This window comes from Ambystoma mexicanum, chromosome 3p (genome assembly GCF_040938575.1).
Source record: "Ambystoma mexicanum isolate Mex_15411 chromosome 3p, UKY_AmexF1_1, whole genome shotgun sequence".
Classification (NCBI taxonomy): domain Eukaryota; kingdom Metazoa; phylum Chordata; class Amphibia; order Caudata; family Ambystomatidae; genus Ambystoma; species Ambystoma mexicanum.
In genome coordinates this window covers 493,453,602-493,473,347 of record NC_090925.1, presented here as the reverse complement: position 1 = coordinate 493,473,347, position 19,746 = coordinate 493,453,602, and positions in this window count along the sequence as shown.

Here is a 19,746-nt window from a genome sequence, read left to right as displayed (position 1 = left end):
CATGAAGGGAGGGCTGATTCGGAGACTACCTCCTGTATGTTGGACATGTGGAATGACAGGGCATGTAGTGCAAACGGTATCCGGTCATTATGTCAAAAACATTTTTTCGACATACAAAAATGTCGAAACAAAAGTGCCGAATTTTTTTGAATTTCTTGTTTTTTATTTTTAAGGGTTTAGTTTTGTTTAGTTGAGCAAAAAACATGTTTTCTACAAAAAAACAGGGTTTTGGGGGGAGTTCTCCCTCCCAAAAAAAAGGCATTCGTAAAAGAAATTTGCCAATTTTGATTTGAGATATTTGTATTTCGAAATAGTGACTGTCGAAAAAGTTACTATAACCCAGTGAAAACATTTGAAAGTCAAGGGTATGTACAGAATGGGCAGTTCTCAAGAGGGGGGACCACTTTCCCATCTGCATATGGCACACAAAGTAGGGATGGAATTGCCCAAGATCAAACAGTGCATCAAGCCCAGGCGCCGAGAACACAACAGGCTTTGTAACCACAACAAGCACCATTGGGTCCACCACAAGGGCAGTCACAACATGCTCCCATGCACATACATCAGAGTACAAACATGGCACAGTTACTGATTCCTGGGATAGGGAGTGTCACCATCAAGGGAGGAAATCCTTTCATCGGCACAGGAATAAGCATGTACCCGCAATAGGATAGCTCACTGGGAGATGTGATGTGTTCAGTACTCTCCGTAATGCCAAATCCTCAAGAGGAAGCAAGGGTTGATGTCACGATAGGAGGAAAATCCTTTTCTTTTTTAGTAGACATGGGTTCAACATGCTGATGTATATGTGAGGGGAGATTTTTAATCTTGGGTAATGCCATGAATGCTTAAGGATTCACAGGAGCTGCAAATAGAGTTCCTTTTACTGTTCAACACCAGGAATACATTATTTAAATGTTAGTGAATTCATTATGGCATTTACAGGACAGATAACCATACGAGGAGTACCGTTAGAACCAGAGGTGTTTCATTATGGGGTACGCATTCTGTTAATATGGCTGCCTGGTTTAGCAGGTAAGATTATGAGGATACCTGATGAGTATCTATTTAGACCAGAGATTCCCATGGATGAAGAGGTGGGACAGATTGTTCTCTTAGAGCTGCAAGCAGCTGGAATATGTGGGATTTTGGCTATGCTCATAGGATTTGACAATAATGGCTGACAATAGAGCAGAGTAATTGCTATGGGAGGAGGTTACAGATTAACTGATGTCACTGATGGGGACATGTTTAAGGATGACCCATCTGATGACGAAGTAGTGTTCGTGATGAGCATTACATATTTGGTTAGTGCAGAAAAACACACGATTCCACAAAGGATTATGTTAGTGAGACAGCGTCCTGCATTTTTTGATGAAGGCATGGTGAAAGTACCAGTTTCTTTATGGACCACAGGCCCCTATGACGTAGGACTATTAAAGGGGGTTGGAGAAGTTAAGAGTAAACTGAAACCAGCAAGAATTTTACCTCGAACACAACAGTATCCTATGTCTCAAGAGGCAGACAAGGGTATTTTTAAGACAATATCTGCCATGATAGATAGAGGCAGTTTAGTAACGGCAGAGTCACCATGCAATGCCGCAGTGTATCCTATAAAGAAATCGAAGGGGGGGTCATGGCTTTTAATTCAGGATATGCACCCAATTAATCAGATTGTAGAGGCTGAGTTTAAATCATCAGTGCGTTCTTTGGCTATTATCAGCTCTCTCCTCAGGGTGTTGGTCTCCTGCTTGGCTGCATGTACTTCGGAACGTAGCTGTCCCAACATGTGGGCTAACTGGTCGGTTTCTGATGTTTTCCTGACGCCCAGGTGGATTTTGATGTGATGCTTTGCGTTCTGTAACGCTCACCTGGTATCCACGGGGACGTCATTCAGCTTGTTCTGACCTCTTACGACCTTGAACCCTTCCCTGGAGTCTACTCGACTGAGACTGGGCCTTATTTTCTTGGAGAGTGTGCTCTCCCTCCTGCTTTCAGCGCAGGGGCACGTTGATTGATGTGGGCTCGTTGCTGCCTAGTTACTTCACTGGCAAGAGTCCAACAGGTAAGTATAATGAGTCTTTTGAACAGTTCTCTAACTTCATTCCTTTCCTTCCTTAGATGATGGCCGGCATCCGGGGATGGCGACGTGCTGCTGAGATGAGTAGCACTGAAGTTTAGTGAGAGCGCGATGCATGATGCGACCCTTTCGTATTTGTATTGAACTGAGTTCTTTTTCTGTGTCTTTTAGGTGCCGGGATGTTTTCAGCGTGGATGCCGGTTTTGAAGAAGAAATGCAGTGAGTAAGTGCGGTATGCGGCGCCTCTAGATGTTTACACGCTAACCTAGAGTGTCTTTTCCCTCTTGCAGATGGATGAGAAGTTCCAGAGACGGAGTTCCCCCAAAGCGGCTGGGATCAAGGTAAGCGTTTGAAGCTCGTACAGTCTTTAAAAAATAAGCGAAGATTTGCTGAATGCTTACTAATGCCTTTTTTCTGTTCTTTTCCCTTTTCCTTAGAAAGCAGCTTGCCGGGATGGGAATGACACAGCCGAAGATGCCTGCAGAACATAAGGAGCAATGAATGATGGGCAGAAGCACTGCAAGGTAAGGCTATTCGTAACGGTGTTCTTGTTCTTGCAGGAGCTGAGCGCAGAAGAAAGATGCAGGCCTACTGGAGACCGATCCGAACACGGTGAGTGTCACACTGCAGGTGCATAAAACACAAAGCATGTTTCTCACCCTGGGCGTCGCTTAAATAGTCTCTGGGTATCCCAGGTGTCTCTGGGCGGAACCACACTCAAAAGAGTAGAGTGCACATGCAGTTCTGGGAACCAAAATATGTGGGGGCATCCATCTTGTCCCCATCAATGCACTACAAGTCCAATCCCCAATGTTATCCTTTGGGAGTGAGTGAGTCTGGTGCCACAAGCGCCAAGTCTGACTCCAAGTGGGTCTTTGGAGGGATGGAGAGGCCCTTGAGGGTCATGTAGGTGATCGTGTCCTGGCTCCAGCCTGACATCTTGGAGGGCTGGGGACATGAGGGTCAGGAATCATGACACGTCTCACTTTTCAGCATAGGCTGCAGAATTAGTCACGCTGATTGTTGCATTTCAGAATAGCGCAGATCAGAAAGTAACCATGTATAGTGACTCTGCCTATGTTACATCAACAGTACATGCAAGGTTAGCACATTGGAAAAGGAGGGGCTACCTCCGTGCAGACGGTGCTCCAGTGCAACATGCCACCTTATTGGATGGACGTATTAAAGCACTACAGCTCCCATTAGCCATCACAATCATTAAATGCATAGCTCACACTAAGAGAGTAGACTTTATTTCACACGAAAACCAAGCCGCAGATGAAGAGGCGAAACAAGTTGCAAATTCAAAGAATATTATGAGCTTTGATACGCCTCATGTGAATGAGAGAATGGTGGTGATGATGATTATTAATCAAAGTTTCAATAACTTGTCGAAAACACAGTTAATGGAAGTTTAAGGTGGAGCACAACAGGATATGATATGATCATTTATTTATATCGCGCTCATACACAGGTGTTTCTGAGCGCGACCAAGCAAAGGGAGGGGAACAAGGGAGAATAAACAACAACAATCTTACTAGGCCCAGTGACATTAAGAACATGCAAGTGCATGGACAAGGGAAAAGTGGGAAAGTGTGAGGAAGGGGAGGAGTGAAAAGTGCAGCACAGATAATAACACAGAGAAAATAATAAGTGCAAATGAGAAGAAAAAATAAAATAAAAATAAATTCAATAAATAAATGAAATAAAAAGAAGCAGAGGTAAGTGCGTACTTTGTCAGATAGTGTATATCTGATAAGTGCAGAAGAAAAATGGGGGACTGTATGAGTATAGATACAGATCCCAGTGCAAGGGGTTGCTCGGAAGCAGTTCGGGAGGGTGGGCTGGTACCTGGGCCCGGAGGACAAAGATTGGCCAGGAGCATGGTGCCGAGAGAGAAAACAGATCAGCAGGTTAGAAGAGGGGTGAAGGCAAAAGTGAAGAGGAAGGTCTTGAGGTGCTTCCGGAACTGGAGATGGTTCTCCTCAAGTTTCAAGGTGGCTGGGAGGCTGTTCCAAAGGGAGGACCATTCCGAAAACCGAGATCTACCCCCAACTCGATTCTTTGAAAAATGACTGACCCTGAGGGAGGCATTCAATCCTTTTGTCCACTGGGAGCCAATCAGAGCTGGAGAGATACAATCCCAGGGCTTGAGGCCAAGGTCAAGTCTTGTAGTCCAGTTCTGGATTAGTTGTAAAGGGCGAAGAGAGGAGGTACGTAGATTTAGAAAGAGGCTGTTACAGTCCACCTGAGAAAGATCTGTGGACACAGAGGGGGTGTTCTTTATTCCCTTCCGAAGTATTGTGGCAACAGGAAAGCACTGGTAAACCAGTGATGCCTGTAGCCTTATTAAGGTTGGCGTTGGTACATCTACAATACCCTGCACATGTCACTACAGAAAGCCTCACTGAATCATTGCAGAGGATTGGTTAGTACAACATTTGTTAAAACATGTTGCATTTTATGTAGTAAATTTCATTGTATGTCAAAGGTTTACTGCTGGGCATATGCTGCAAACAGTTAGAGGTGTTATTCCTTGTCCAAATGTTCCATTTCAGCATTTACATATCGACTATGTTGATATGCTGCAGGTCTGTCATGTTTACAGATATATGAAAGTGGTAGTGTGCCGCTTCTCAAGGTGGGTTGAAGCTGGCCCATGCACACATCCAGATGCTACTTGCGCAGTGAAGTTCCTGGTTCGAGAAGTATTTTCAAGATTGGGAGTATGTGAGGTATTAAGATCAGAAAATGGCCCCCATTTTGTGAATGAAGTATTTGAGCAGATTAGCTTGTTGGTTGGTATAAAGCATATGTTTCCTTCGGCTTATCACCCACAAGGAAATGGGATCTGTGAGAGACTCAACAGCCTGCTTAAAGAAAGGATAGTTAAGCTCAAATTAACATTGAAAAACAAATGGCTAAATTGCCTGCCTCTTGCATTAAATGCGTTGAAAAATCAGCCAGGCTCTGACCATCATCTTACACCTCATGAACTAGTAACAGGGAGGTGAGTGAGAACGCCTTTTACTCCTCCATGGAGGATTAGAAGTGATGCCCAGACAACAGCAGAATTGTTAGGAGATGAGCTACGTGCCTACTTAACATGTATGACTCCAAGTATCTCTGTCATTTGAGATCAAGACAAGCGAACGGGGTGTAGGTCTCACAACACAGATGAAGACCATACAGCAGCTGGATCAAAAGAACTTCTACTGCCAAGACATTTCCCTGGATATCAAGTGCTAATCCATGATTTTGTTTGCAAATGGCACCAACCCAGATTTAATGGCACGTTCACCGTGGAGGATGTTACTCCATCGGCAGGGAAAGTGTAAGGAAGATGTGCTTGGATATTCCTGGGAGACATGAAGATCTACAGTGGCGAGACCACCATACTCCCACCCCATATGGAAGCAAGTTAAGGAGAAGTAGTACGGCATGAACAGACAAGATCGATGATGAGGAAGAAGGACGCAGAGACTGTCCAGTAGACAGATAAAGAATTCATTGGACTGTGGTTCGTTTGAGACACTCTTTGTAGCTACCAAAGAAGGAGTGAAAGAAAACACATTTTTTCTTGAGCCACAAAAATTTGTTGACATTGGACTGAGACATATTGAAGTCTTGAAAAGAAATGCCAGACTTAGAGTTTGTCTTTGACAATTGGAAATGGGAGCCGTGTCCCAATTCCTTTCACTGAATTTCTCTTTTGAAGTGTCCATGGTGGTGCCTAATGGCAATGTTCAGCGGATCATTCTTGCTGTTTTTCTCTTCATTCTTCATGCTTATCCATCATTGGTTGAAAGAACTACTGATGTTCATGTATTCTTGCAAGATACTAAAAATGGTTCAGTTTTGAGGAGATTGCTCACAGCTATAGTAGAGCAAATCATCCAGCTACCTGAATACTATATGGAAAACGTGAATGACTGATGACCACACAAATAGGCTAGTTAGAATGGTCTTTTATTTCTTGATTGAAGAACGCCCACATCTTTTTGAAAGACAAACTGATGGTCATACATTTCTGAGAGATCCTAGGAATCAATTGGCAATCAATCAATTGCTACAGGACATAACTGAACAAGTACGTCTATTTTCTGAAGCAACACAGCGAGCATCCTAATGTTATTGACGAATGAAGACATTCAAAACTTACTTGCCCTCGTATTTTATTATCTGCTGGAAGCACATCCTCATTTGTTTCTGGAGAAAGGACTACACTTTTGTGTTAATCAGGAACCCTATAAACCGTCCAGCCATCAGCCAGTTGCTTGAGGAGCTCGTGGAGCAGATCCAGACATTGCCAGAATATTTTATGAGATTACCCGATTAAAGTTATTTTTTCTTTTCTTAAAAGTAAAAGTAGAAAATGGGTAACATTGATAGTAATAACAATGTGGCAAACAATGAGAGACCTCCATGACGTACAAGAGGTTATTGCTGCATCCAGATGACCTATTGATATATCATATATACATGCATTATATTTATTATTATTCTACTTTCTCTAACGGTACATACTGTCTATTATGTAGATCCAAATAAGGCAGTAGTTCCTGTATATCTTCCTATGCAGCAGGGGGGTACAGAAGTGACAAGTGTAAGACCACTGAGACCTGATGTGATTGTTGCTACACCAGTAACACATGTAAAAACACCAGTTCTACTGAAAATGTTTCTATGATTCCCCCAGTAAGAAGGAACTATGCAGACATACTTCATGAGGCAAGAAGGAGACCTAATAGAAGTACAAGGGAAGAGGATCATGACCTGAATGATTATCTAGACAGAACGGCACATTTGGGAAACAACATGTGGTATCAGCACATGAAAGAGGTAGGCAAAAAAAACTCAAAGGAGGAATGCTATGTATGTGCACTCCTACCGTATAGTTGGTGTAGTCTAAGATATTCATAGCCATTGAAATAGATGTTCAGACAGCACACTGCCTATCTCACATTGCACTGTGATGATCAAGAGGTCAATTCAAGGGCCGAACAGCTTATTTGGCATGAGCAATGGCATGGACAGATCTGGATGAAGATGACTATGTGCAAGACACAAAGACAAGAGCAAGCTCCCACACAAAGAATAATGTGATAAGATGTGAACAGCCTGGAGTAAAAGGGGCTGGGATTAGATGGGAAGTAAACAAAATACTTGAGATTCCAGGAAAATCTGCAGAAGACATTCTAAGATGGAAGTATAGATGCCAGATGCAGATTTGGGGGATCAGTACTGTCACAAGATTGATGGGAGGTGTGGTCATCTGCAGAGCATGGATAGTCATTGGTTTCTACAAACTAACCATTGACATTGTACAGAATGGATGCAACCCTTTATGGACAAAACTTGCTAAACAATTGACCTTGGTTGAAGAGCAAGGAGGGCTTTTGCAGATAGTGCATCTGGAAAGTGCAAAGATGTGTTTTAGGAGTAATAGCATAGGAAAACAGGAATTGTGGTTGAATCTTTAACATGCCAGGAATGAGCATTGGAACAGCAATGATAATGGATCACTATTGGGCTTGTGGATCAAGAGTTTATATGAAGTTGCCAAAGGATTGGGGAGGACTGTGTTCTATAGTGAATGTTCATGTTCCAGCATTGGTGATTCCTAAACGTGATCTGATCATTGGTGAGTTTCCAAAAGAAGATGCTCATTTGAGGAAGCAGAGATCTGTTGTGCTCCTGAATCAAATGAAAAGAGTGAACTATTTCTCAGCTAACTTAATAGAAGCTTTGATTATATTCCGTGTAAGCACAGACTATTCAGTCAGACTTCATTGATATTCACGTTAATCTTCATGCCAAGGATCCAGACCGCATCGAATACCAAGTGAACAGATATCCAGATAGACGATTAAAACAACTACCAAGGGATTCAATTTGATCAAGGAAGAGCTGAGAGCCATACGACTGATGACTCTTCAGAAGAGGTATGTCTTTGGCATGATTACAGCTATGGATGGAAGTGTTTGCGCCACAATCGGAGAATAATGTTGTACTGGAGGACCCGAATTAAAGATATATTGAATCAACAACTGAATGAAGTAAAGGGCAGCCCCCCTCACTTAAACCTAAGCAGAGAAAATCGTATGGACTGATTTGGTGTTGTAATTATGTGAAAATGGTATTCATAATGTTGGTATATACTAGTATTCAAAAGGGCATTGTGATTATAAGGTCAAAAATGTCATTATCATGATGTAGTAAGGTGGCAAGGCACAGAATGGACAATAAGATTTTCTGTACACAGACAGAAAATAATGCTGCCAAATACATTTAATGAAAATGCATGTCACCGAAAATGTGGCTAAAATGAGCAGAGAGTGTAGGATGAGGTAATTTTAAAGTTGAAACATTCAAGGGTGGCCAGCTGTCAGAACGTTGACGAATAGGCTGTAACCAGACATTTAATTGGGACTGGTCGAGAACCTTATCTGAAGAATCCAGCTGCACTAATTATAATTGAGCAGAGCACCAAAGAATAGTCAGGAATGAATGCTAGAGCATATTTCATTTTGAAGGTTTAGTTCAATTAAAAATGAATTGCCCAGTGAGCTAATGCTTAACTATGAGGTTGCCTAGACTGTAGGGAAGGTGGGGGCAGAATGCTCTGTAACGCTCACCTGATTCCCGCAGAGGCGCCGGTCTTGACTGGGTGAATGCCGTATCTTCAAAGGTGATGTGTAACACACGGTTGGCTCTTTGGGCTGGACCTCTGTGCACTGTATGTCTGACTCGAAGAGTAAGATGTCTTAGGTAAGTGAACGCCGAGCTCTCCATCTGCCTCGGGGCAGGGTGCCGTAACCAGTTTCTTCACTGGATAAGGGTGCAGGCCTCTTGACCTCAGAGGACTGCTGTCCATCGTTAACTGCACGAACGGTAAGTTCTGGGCACTTCAAATGTCTTAAAAGTCTTTTGTAATGATATCTCTTGTTTTGCAGGGTTCCGGCGATGGCGGATGGCGGGCTGATGAGAGTTGAGGATCGAACCCGCGTGAGGAATAGAAGCGCCTGGAAGCACGTAAGTAAGCGCTTGTAGCCTGCTTCACGATGCGCACTAACTGTCCCTTTTATCTTGCAGGTACAAGTTCGGAGCTTTAGAGAAGCTGAAGGGTGCTGGAATACCCACTGGATTCGGCGTGGGAAGAAGTAATGGCACGTGAGTAATAAAGTTGCCCAATGTCTTTAAACGCACCTTCTTTTGTCTTTCAGATGCGGGATGCAGCGCCGAAGGCCTCCGGAGCGTGCGAAGAGCTGGTAAGCTTTTGTCTTTCAGATGCCGGAATGCAGTGCGAAGACCTCCGGAGCATGCGAAGAGTAGGTAAGCCTTTGTCTTTCAGATGCCGGAATGCAGCGCGAGGCGTTGGTGACAGCCGATGGACCAGGTAAGAGATGCGCTGCCACTGAAGACCGTAGTGCTAACCTGTTCTTTCTTTGTCTTTACAGGTGCTGCTGAAGACTGGATTCCAGGATGGTAAGCCTTTGTTCCCTTAGGCCCAGGATCAGAAGCAGAAGACACGATGAGCGTTCTGCTGCAGAGAATGCAGAATAACACAAAGCAAGATTCATCCATCGGGTGTGGTTTAAATAGCCTCCTGTAGTGCTTAGGTGTCTCCTTCCACAGCCACGCCTAGGTAAGAAAAGAGTTCCTGCTTTCCAGAAGAGTTCCAGTGTTCTGAACCTAGGGAGTGGCTCCTGCCCCACCCAACAGGAAAAGTAGTCCCAAACAGAAGAGGATCAGGGGTTCAACTGGCAGGTAAGTAAGCAGCATGGTCTGCTGCAGGTAAGTCCACCCAAGCATTAGGAGCCCGGCGTTTCCAGCGCTGGGACTGGGCATCTTTATGAGCCTGGTGCCACTGGCGCCAGGACAGGGTCCAAAAGGTCCCAATTGGGACTGGCTGGCACTCAGAACCGGGGTTATGGGTCTGCTTCCAAGGGAGTCGGGCAAGTCCTGATCTTTTGGAAGCAGAGATCATGACATGCTCCCTCTCATTTTGGCTATAAATATGAGCTCTGATTAGGGCTGGGTGTGGATGAGTCAGGGAACCTGACCACGGTGCTAGGGGTGCACTGTGTCAGCAGTGGCATGAAATAAACCATTATGAACTTAACAGTCTCTTTGCCAAATCCTTGAGTTGTCCTTATTTAATTGTGTTGGAGTATGTAAATCCTGCACCCCAACCTCCTCGAGGTGCAGCTATCTTGTTTTACAGGTACTAGAGGGTGAGCACTGACCTATGGGCCCGTCAGTGGAATCACCGCCCTCGTGTACAATGTTGCACGTTCATACCTGCTCATGATGATGAGAATGGCACCTTGACAGAAGCCATAGAAATGCTGAGTAAGTTACACATCCAAATGATAGACAAAGTTGAAGACATCACAGATGACAGTATGTTTGGATCACTTTTCTCGTGGGTCCCACAATGAATGGCAGATATGTTTAAGTTCCTTGGAGCCCTGATAGTGATGCTGATGCTTGGATTCTGTGTAATAAGGATAGTAATCTCACAATGCAAGAAGACTGCCAAGAAAGCTGCGGAATGAAGATCATGATTGATGTCAAATCAGGATGGAAGACTAAAGAGCTGACAGACAAAGAGATCAAAGACTATGTGAAGGCCTGTTTTCATGCACCTTAGGGGATGAAGTTCCTGTACCCGAAGAACCACAAGAAGTACGTGGGTAAATTAATTTATTGCAGTGCCAGTGGACAATGCATGCTCATGTCTTGGAATAAAGATGGGCATGTGAAATCAGCAGGTTGCTTGAAAGGAGTAGTAAAGATATGGGTCCCAAAGAAGCAATTTTTCAGACGAGGATGTCTAAATGTGAAGACTGATGATAGAGTGGTCAATAAATCACCCAGATGGGGGAGTGTAGAGGTGGAGTCGAGTACCCCCACCCAAATATGCTCTCCCATGATGTCTATATGTTGGGAGCATGAATGTGAAACAAGGGCATTGCCAGTAAGAATACCTGTACCAAAGAGAATCCTGGAAGTAAGATTTCCATTGGGGAAGACGTACATGCATACATGACAATATGATGGTCATTTAAATGAAATCCCATAGGGAGAGGGAAAAGCAAGCAAGAAAGCAGATTAATGACATCATGAAAAGCAGAGTTGATGCACTCAGAAGAGATGCAGAAGACTAGAGAACGTAAAGATTCTATAAGTAATGAGTTCAAAGTATTAAAGTAAAGATGAGTAATATTTTGGGCTCGAAATTAAGATGCTCATTCTACATCAAGACATTATATAAGTGTAATGCAAGTAGATGAACTAATATTGAAGGCTGGCTACGTAGTGAATAGATTGCAGCGCTACACCAACGTATATACATAAGAAGTCTAAGGACCATGGACAATTCCACAATGCGCTTTCGCAGAGCTGGATCCCGAAAGCAGGAAAACGTTTTGAGTGTGTTTTAGTTAGAAATTGAAAACTTAACCATGGAGGTGGATCAAAGAAAGGTTTGTTTGGATCAACAACAAAAAGTCAAGGTCGTCTTGGGCCTGGATGTGCGTACAAACAATTACAAATTACAAAACGTGTGAAAGAACTCAACTCCTTACTCTAGTGAGAGGTGACAACATTAAAGATGACAGAGGTTCATCAAATAGTAGTATTTTAAATGCAGTAAGACTCAAAATCGTGGTCTACAGTCATGTGGTCAGATGAAAATAGACACTATTATGAACTGTATCGAAATCAAGAAGACAGAGTATGCTACACTCCCTCATATTCTTCAGCACGCAGAACATTTCCAAGGCTGAGTTCAAAGCCCTAATTGACTAGTAGGCTGCAAGTGTGACGATGGATGCCAGGACTAATTGGTGGGAAGCTATGGTTGTGGCCATCCCACTGGCACCTGGATTCCAGCTTGCATGCTGCTTAAGCATGTGGAAAATTACAGAGGGGTACAAGGGTGCCAACCAATTATAGAGGGACACATAATATAGGGCCTTATAGTTTGTATAACCAATGGGACGTTGTGTATTTGATGACGTTCATAGTGACCTGCACTAGAGGAGGGCTTAGTGGCCCCACATGATCTTAAAGACCCAATCACTTTACCTGACCAGTATGGAACGCATACCTAGATGTTCCTTGTAAGCCTATCGCCATTCTGAATATATGTTTGTAGTTTGAAACATAGATTGACGTCAATAGTGACAGGTTTTCAGTGTATAATCTGCTTTTTTTATATGTTGAATTGAGAGTGAGGATTGAGCAAATGTGCTGATGTTCGTTGTAACTCCATGTTTTAGATAATTGACATTAAAACAGTTGCATTTTGCCAACTACCTGAGTTAGTTTAATTATTGATGTTTGAGTAATATTCTGCATCCCCATCTGTCTCTAAGTATTGCTATCTTGTATTAAAGAGCTGGGTCAGCTGTCCCAGTTCAGAGACACTGGTTACTTTCAGATGTTGTGTAAGAGTAGCTTTGCCCGTTCCTCCCATCTCTGTAACTGTGGCATTATTCTGTACCTTCTAACCTTCTGTACCACTTGTCTGGAAAGTCATATATATTTGTAGTGCATTTGATGTGTACAGCACTGGTGCCAAAGTGCCAAACTATTTTAACAAAAAACAGTACAATCACAGATTTTATACACTTGGGGGTAATCAGTAGGTATTATAAAACATTAAATCAGTTGTTGGAGAGGGCAGAAAGGACGTGGGTTTCAAGGTTTGCTTGAATTTCATAGAGATGGGGAAGAATGGATGGAGAGCAGAAGAGAGTTCCAGTTCTTAGGAGCAAGTAAAGTAAAGAAACTGAAAGCACAGGGTGGTTTAGAGACAGAGAGTAGAAACTGTTTCTGGGAACAAAGAACACAGAAAGGAGAATAGAGTGATATAAGTGAGGAAAGATAGAGATTGGCAAGACTATGGAAGCATTTAAAGACATAAGTGACAAAATGGAAAAGAATTTGAGGAGCGAGGGAGAAGATAAAAGAGAAGACGAGTAGATGTGTGGAGGGCAGTGCAGTAGTTTATACACGAAATTACAAGAGAGGTAATATTGAGTTTAATAGCAGGAAAAGAAAGTGTTGCAAATGTTTAAGGAAAAGAGAGAGAGGTTTCAAATATGACACCTAGGTTATGGGGCATTGAAGAGAACTGATGAGACGAGGGGGGAAAGGAAAGGGACGGAAGGGGAAGAGGAGAGGAATTGAAGTAGTAGGAAAGAAGAGAAGCTCAGTTTTAGAAGGAGTTGCGGTGAAAGAAATGGGAGGACGTCCAAAGTTGAATAGCAGAGAGAGAGTTAGAGAACATTGAGTGAGTCAGAAAAAAAGGAGAAAGAAAGGAAACTGTGCATATCATCGGGGTAGAGATGAAATAAGGGATTGCAGGAGATGAGAGTAGAGCGAGGGATAGCATATAGAGAGAAGAGAGGAGGACCTAGCACAGAACTTTGAAGAACCCCATAGAGAAGAGGACTTCATTCAGAGGATCCTGGGGATTTGAGATTGACCACTTCACTTTGTTTAACATCATCATCATCATTATCATCATCATCAGCATCTTAATTATCATCAGAATCAGTAGATGGGGTGATGGTGCAGGAGACTGAATATCCCACAGCGTACACCTCTGAATTTGTTTCTCCTGGCACATTGGGAGATATACATCAAGGTTCATGGATTTATTTGCGTGAAAAATGCAGATTTGCACGCCTTTCTGCCCGAAAATCCCCATTCTTCAAAAAGGGATTTTCGGGCAGAAAGGCACGCAAATCTGCATTTTTCACGCAAATAATTCCATGAATCAGGCTAATAATCTTTAACTATGCCCCCGCTTCTGCCTTTGAGATTGTGGCCTGAACCTCCTCTGCATTCCTAACTCTCCCCCTTGGCAGTTTTAGGTGGTCTAGACATGCTGGAACTCAAAATGTTCATGTCTCAGTGACCAAAACTGTATGGTATATTGCATGTATTGATTTCCGTGCTGCTTTTAACAAGTGCTCAGTGCTCATTATGGTTATGTTCAGAGATGTATTGACTTTGATAAATACATGAGAAAAATAAGGCTCAAGAAATTCTATGCCATTATACTAAACAATCTACTCGACATGTGCCTATGGATGGCAGGACTGATCATACCATTGAGGACTACCCACATTGACTGATCTTGTACATCTAGATTGTGGAACAGAAGAAAAAGAACCAATTGACTAAGCAGATTTTGATATCAATCCAGAATGATCTCTTAAGAATAAATGAACAAGCAAATCAAAATGTAATCCACCATTCCTATCAGAGGGATGTCTGGAAGCTTTTCCGGGTTTAGCCATCAGATCTAAACAAATAAAGGTTAAACAGCACAGCTAAGCATTGAGGCAATATGTCTAAGCGTGACAATGAGAGTCTGCGGGAACTTCGAAAACTCTCTGACATTGTCATTAGACACTCTGACAATGGTTCGTATATTGTTATCATGTAGTGCAATGATTACCTCTGGGAAGCCAATAGACAGTTGAACGATGATACCTGTTACTGCAAACTAGCCACAAACGTCTCTCATTGCATCAAAGCAGATCTTTGTGGACTCTTAGAAAAGTGATCCACTATGGGTCTGCTGGATGAGGAGGAACATACATTTCTATTTTGAGTAACCTATGTAATTCAGTGAAAAAACGTTGTTAAAGCAATGTTATGGTTAAGTTGTACTAATAAGAATATGTGACATTAACTGAAAAATCGTTGTTAGGGGGACGTTATGGTTAAGTTGAAGAGAGAGTTGGGTGGGTGAAGGCTTGAATGTGCGCTATGCTCACTGAACTTAATTGGGTGCACTGAGCTGCGTGACACGTGTCTTTGTACCAGGTCCCCACCAATCACCCGGTAAATAATTGGAAAAGATAAAAATGACACACAGAAACGCGCTCTGCCCTAAATTAGTGTCCTGTAAAATGATGAATTGGATCCATGATATTAATAGTATAGGTTGATTTTAATAGAATGTCTCCACACAGAATCAGCCGACACGTGTTTCGACCATAGGTCGTCCTCAAGGTTGACATAGCAATAATACAGAAAACATATTAATTCATATTACGTGAAATGTGAGATGAACATTATACACATGTTGATATGTTGTGAGCATTAGAATCAAACATTGGAAGTAAAAATAAAACACATATTCAAAATCACATACCCAAAATTGGTTAGGTTGATTGTAGAGGAGGGACAGGTGTGATGCTGGAAAGGCATTGGAGGGACAGGGCCTCCCTGTCCTTGTCCTGTAGTCCTTTTTCATATTGTGTTCTGTGTTGTTTTCTGCCCAGGAGTCCATGTGGGACTCCTGGCAGTGCAGCTCTCTCTTTTGGTTTGGTGAACAGACCCATGGGATACCCTTATGGCACCCATGGGTAGGGGTACAACCCTGTGCCCCTAGTGTATGTTTTTGGGCACCTGTGGGTGGCCCACAGAGCAGGGTATGGGCTGGTGGCAGCTCCATGCTGAATTTGACAGGTGCTCTGGGTGTCCTCCATTTTGGGATACCCAGGCCCTGCCATTGGGATCAGTTGATTCCTGATAGGAAACAAGATGGCCCCTGTGGCCTCTTGCTTTCTATTGCCTGTTACCTTGTTTCCCAAAGTCCTGGGAAGCCCTGACTCTGTCCCTTCCCCCTGACTGGCTGTTGGGTGGAAGTTCCATATATGGTGTTGTTGTGAAGGCCCAGCTAGACTGACTGGAGCCTTCCCAGTGACTGTATGTTGTGGGTACCTCCTGTGGGTGGGACCTGGGTGAATGGAGTGTGTGACCAATATACACTCCTTGTTGTGGTTGTCTGGTTTCTGGCATGAGAGACAAAGACTGAGACAGCCCTGCCCGAAACTGGCCTGAATGCAGTGTGTAGTGTTGAATGGCTGGGTACTTGTCCCAATCCACATTCCTTGTTGTGAGTGTCTGAAAGGGAGGAGTGTGGCCTGAATGCACTGTGTGCCTGATTGGCTGACTGACTGCATGAATGCCCTTCTGTATGATTGGCTGCTGATTGTGTGCCAGCAGTGTGGGTGAGAGACAGAATAGTATATCTGGGGACCTCTCACCACTGGTAATTGTTCAGAAGCGTTCAGAAGCTGAGTCTCCACTCTAAGAGTAACTGGAACTGCTGATCCTCGATGCCCAGCTGGAAGAAGAAGACTTGCTGCTGCATTTGCTTCGACCGATCCGAAGGCTGCCGAAATCGTCGAAGACTGACCCGAGAGAGGACCTGGTAAGGCGCCCTCTTCCCGTGCTCCGAGGGACCATCGAGCACCGCTCCTTCTTCGCCGAAGCGCCCTGGAAGTCAGTCGTCAGAAGTCCATTGCCGTCGACCAGGGTTCGCAGGTCTGTGTAACCGCTGGAGGCCCATCGAAGTTGTGTTGCCCAGCCGTGGGAACCACTTGACGGCACGCCGCCGACGACCGGAGCCGTCCGCTCCTTGCCTAAGAACATTTGAATCGAAGGACTCCCTCGTCCGCACCGTCGACCGCTTTATCCTGCCGGAGAAAGTCGAGGACGACCATCGCGCCGAGGAGAAACCTACCGGTGGGTTTCCCGCCACCCGAAGACCTCAAAGACTCGAACGACTCGACGCCCTTGCTGGGCCCCCGTCTCCACAATCTTTGCGGTCCAGAACAATTGTCATCGAGGTGCCCCGCACGCCTCTGCCTTGCAGGACGCCGATGCTCCGTCGTCGACGAGCACCGCTTGGATCGAAGCTGCCGCCTCATCGACGCCGTGCTACCCTGTTTGTTGTCGGACGTTCAACGCCCCGTGTCTCCCGCTTGAAAGGGAAGGCATTCAAGAAGGGCCGTCGATTCCCCGATGCGGAACGCCGATTTCCTCGACGGACGTTCGACGCCTTGTGTCTCCCGCTTGAAAGGGAAGGTATTCAAGAAGGGCCCTCGATTCCCCGAACGCCGAGTTCCTCGACGGACGTTCGACGTCCCGTGTCTCCCGCTTGAAAGGGAAGGCATTCAAGAAGGGCCGTCGATTCCCCGCCGCCGTATGCCAAGTTCCTTGACGCTTCTCGACGCCTCTCGACGATCCGTGACTCCCGCTTGAAAGGGGGTCGCTCAAGAAGGATCTGTCGACGCCTCTTCGAAGAACTCGACTCCACCAGGTACATTGGGGGGGTAAAAACATTATAGGAGGGAATAAGACTTGCAGAACAATATGTGGACTGGGCTTGTGCTATATCTTTATTTTACAGGTTGCCCAGGTGGGGGGATCTCCACACATAACTGTGTCTAGTGGTAGGGGCCAGTATTCTGCCTATTGCTCAACCATCTTATTTTCTCTCCTCTCTCTATTGCTGGTTTCACTCTATTGATCTGTGTGACATTGTTACAGTATTGTTGATGCACTTTAATGAGATCTAATACAAAGGTTGGTACCACTTTAGAATTGTATATATTTGCCATTGTTGATTTCCCTAAGTACAAAGTGAGTTATTATGATAAGTGTACATAACCTTGAATATTGACTATATAAAGACTGTGTTCTAACCAATACAGTGTGTGGACATTCCTTTGTGGGGGCTTGGGGACTACACTGTACTTAAGAACCAGCCTGCATCACCTCCTGAGAAGCTAGGCCTTGATTGCTCGACCATAGCTACCGAATAGAGAATCTAGGCTGGGGTCCTCTGTGCCTCCCCTCTACCATATAGAGAGCAGAAGTACAGACCACCCCCTACCAGTCTTTACACTGGTGGCAGTGGTGGGATGCTTATGGTTTTAAGAATCAGTGTATAACCGTGCCACTTACAAAATATCTGCACTTTATTAAATTAAGGTTCAGTTGTGTACAAGATAACTGCATTACAAACAATGGAGTCTATTGCAAATGGCAAATTGACTCGGATGAGCTTGGAGGCTCTCCAGAGTGCTTGTGAAGCCAGGGAGTTAGACTTTGTGGATAAGTCTAGGGCTGAGCTGATAGCTGCCCTGGTGGACTACCAGACTGATGGTGAAACTCTTGATGAGGGGGGGAATGCAACCAATGAGGACTCTGCCCCTGGGGTTTCTGCTGAATCTGTTTCTGGGAATGCCGCCATTCCTGCTGCCTCTGTTCCAAACCCCAGCAATTCCTTGGAGCTTGAGTTATTAAGGATGAAATTGGCCTTTGAATACCGCAAGTTGGAAATAGATGCTGAACTTAAGAAAGAGGAGTTGGCTCAACAAGTGGAGCTCAAGAATAGGGATCTTGAACTCAGAAATAAGGACCTTGAACTCAAGAGCCAGGACACTGAATGTCAGAGAATCCAGCTAGAGAAAGCTAGAGTGGAGACTTCAGCTAAAACCAGTGAGAGTGTCAGGTCCCCAGCCACCAAGTTTATGAAAGATTTGGTTGGTGTATTTGTGGAGGGTTCAGATATCCTCCAATGGATTGAAGCGTTTGAAATGGCTTGTGCGATTCATGATGTTGATAAAAGAGATTGGGCTAAGTGTTTGTTAAGCAGAGTGCCTCAAACTGGATATGACTGTATTCTGAAGCTGAGTGTGGAAGAAAGGGGTCAGTATGAGTGTATGAAGTCTGCTTTGATTGCCAAGTTTGGCAAGACACCTACCCAATACCTTAAAAGGTTCAGGGATTTTAAGAAAAGAGAGAATGTGTCTTGGGTTGACAGGGTGAGTGCTGCGCACATGAACATGATGGGGTGGATTGATGGATACAAGGTTAAGACTTTTGTTGAATTGTCCCACCTCTTGTTTTTTGAGCATTTTTCTGAAGCCTGTTCGCCAGAGCTGCGTCAGTATATGGCTGACAAGAACATTTTGGACCCCTTTAAGCTGGCTAGGTTGGCTGACAAGTGGGTCTCCCACCGGGTGTCCCCTAAGGACTCCAGTGGGAAGGACAAGGACAAAGAAAAGGGGCCTCTCAGAAAGCTGAGGAGGCCCACAAGCAGTCACAGTCGGGTAAACCTAAACCTTCCTCTCCCAAGACCCAAAAATCTAGTGGGGATAAGTCATCTGTGGGTGGGAATAAGAGTAGTGGTCCACCTGCTGCAAAGCAGGCTCCCAGTGGTTCCAGTACCGTACCCCGCACTCCTGGCACTTGTTGGGACTGTGGGGCTCTGGATCACAGAAGGGGTGACTCCAAGTGTAAAGGTAAGGCACTTGGAGTACAGGCTATCAGCCTGACCTACCCTTAACCCGTGTCTGAGGTGGAGGCCACTGTCCTCCCCTCCTCTACCGGGATCACATTTGGTGCTCCGGTAGAGATTTCCTTAGTGTTCCTTGGGGCCTGGGACCAGTATGCAGAAGTACTGGCGACTATCCCACAGAACACCCGTAGGTTTTTCAGAAGTGTCCTCTTGAATGGCCAGCCTTCTACTGGTTTGAGAGACACTGGGGCAAGCATGACAGTGGTGGACAGGACCCTGCTCAAGCCAGAGGACTATGTAGGTGCTCCTCTGAGAACCACCAGGTTAGCTGGTGGGCCTCCCAAATTATCGCCTGTAGCCTTAGTCACACTCATGATTGGAGACAAGACAGCAAAGCTTCCTGTCCTGGTTCAGGACAATGTCCCTGCTAACATTCTGTTAGGAAATGATCTAGTAGAGTTGGGGTTGATCTCGGATGGTCTTCCCATGACTGCTGCTGCAGTCACTAGGTCACAGGTGACACCGGGTCTGGCTGTGAGTC